This window comes from Symsagittifera roscoffensis, chromosome 8 (genome assembly GCF_963678635.1).
Source record: "Symsagittifera roscoffensis chromosome 8, txSymRosc1.1, whole genome shotgun sequence".
NCBI classification, from domain to species: domain Eukaryota; kingdom Metazoa; phylum Xenacoelomorpha; order Acoela; family Convolutidae; genus Symsagittifera; species Symsagittifera roscoffensis.
Genome location: NC_087069.1, coordinates 51,509,921 through 51,511,986, shown reverse-complemented (window position 1 = coordinate 51,511,986; position 2,066 = coordinate 51,509,921).

Sequence of the window (2,066 nt, the reverse complement as noted above, 5' to 3'; positions counted from 1 at the left end):
TAAATAGAAAACATCTCTAGTTACGAAAAAAGCAAGCAATAAATTTCTTTCAAAGAGACAAAGAAGGGGATCAATAATTACAAATGTCAGGGTTAACTTTTGAGGTAGTTTGTTGATAAAATACCTGAAAAATCAACTGTTAAATTTGTGTCTATTTTCGTTGGATTCTTCTACGTCTCGCTGATCGATTTTTTCTAATATGAGACCTTTCTGTAACCAGACATTTTTGCAATCTAAACTCTCACTTCTTGAAAAGTGTTGGAAGATATTATGAAACTCATAAAAATGCTCTGCTGAATTGTGTAAAAAAATAATTCGAATGAAATACCCAAAACACAACAAACATCGTATACTTGATTTTAGTCATCGAAAAGATGCTAGAATGCTTCAGCTTGAACCTAAAGACATTGTAATGCATTTTTAGCAACTGTGTAAGCTTTTGCATATGTCGATCAAAATTATAAAATGTTTTTCAGGCCGAGCATCAAACCAATTATCTTTCGTCGACTGATGCATATAACCAAACTATTTTTTTCAAGCGTAGCACAATTTCTTTGATTAGATGTTTTAGAAGAAAAAATCCGTTAAAATTAGTTTTTGTTGCGCGAGTTGTATAAAATCCGCAAACCATTTTCTTGAGAAGCCAAATGTAGATCACTATAAAGTCTAGACTTTTTTCTATACGAGATTTACATTTATCGTTACGAATTTAGTATTTTTTTGTGTTGACTTTAGATCGTTTGAAAACAACCGTACAAATAATAGCAAATATTCACCCAACTTTCATCTGCTAAAACATACAATCGTATCAAACTTAAAATTTGATTTTCCGTAAAGAAAAAAAAGCAAACTAAAAGAACGAAATTTGTTTTTTTTTCTTGTAATTTTGAAAAACATGGCGCTATCGGTACTTTCATGCGCGGCTGACACGCCGAAACCATCGGAAACGGGGACTTCTGGGCTGGTGAAAGCGGGGACGTTTGCTGTCGACCCAGCGATAAAAATCATTGCGTCCCGTCGAACGGATGCAAGTTTGGATTGTCACTTGTCACGTCGAACAGATGGAGTTCTGTATAAAATTTTTTTCACGTCGAGCAGTTTGAAACTCTGAGTCGTCATCGATTGGTCGTCGTTGTGGATTTCTTGGTCATCGTCGTGCCGTGGGTTTCATAGGAACTCCGATTGACGAAAATAGATTCTCGGTTTCATATTCTGATTCTCTTTATTTCTATAGCAAGAAAAATGAAAGACATTGGAATCTTTGAATCTGCTGATTGAATTTAAAATTTAAAATTTGTTCTAGTTTTCTGAACTTTTAAAAAGGGCATTTAGGGTTGAGGGTTATAATGAAGGGCTTCGAACAAGAAGTAATTTACAAGATGCAAAAAAGACAAGCTGAAAAATCTCATTTCAACATCGCGTCTTCTCAAATAACAACATTGCGCATAGAAGAAAAAAAAATTACCATACAAAAGTTCCAGCTTCAATATATTAAATGTGAAGCAATGTGCCAAAACTCATCGACCTAAAGGTTGTAGTCTAAACAGGGTTTTCTCATGCGTTGGGCAATGCATGGTTTCAAATAAAAAGACCAAAGCGCTATGGAATTCTATACTTTTTAATCGATTCTATTGTCACTTTATTGTCAGTACTTACAAAAATTAAAAATTAATCGATTGTTATCTATCAAAATGGATTTTTATCCTAGTATTTTCCATATCAAAGTAATCCATTATAATCAATTACAATTGACTCGAATCCATTAGAAATAGATAATAATTTTTTTTTAATGCCAATATAGTCCCATATGATAGGTTATAATCAATTATAATGATTTGTTAAAGAGATTAGTCATGGAATTTACAAGTTTGTTTTTCTTGCAATTCCTGTTTAGTTCAGTTGTTACGCATTAGGTTTCATAAAATGTTACATTTCATGTTTCAGTTTTTAATTTTTTTTTGTCTTTGTTACCCGTTTTCTTCCCTGTTTACCCTCCCCCCCACGCGTTTTTCTCCCTGTTTACACCCCGTCAGTTTAGCCAGCCCCCCCTATCTTAGTTTAAATTC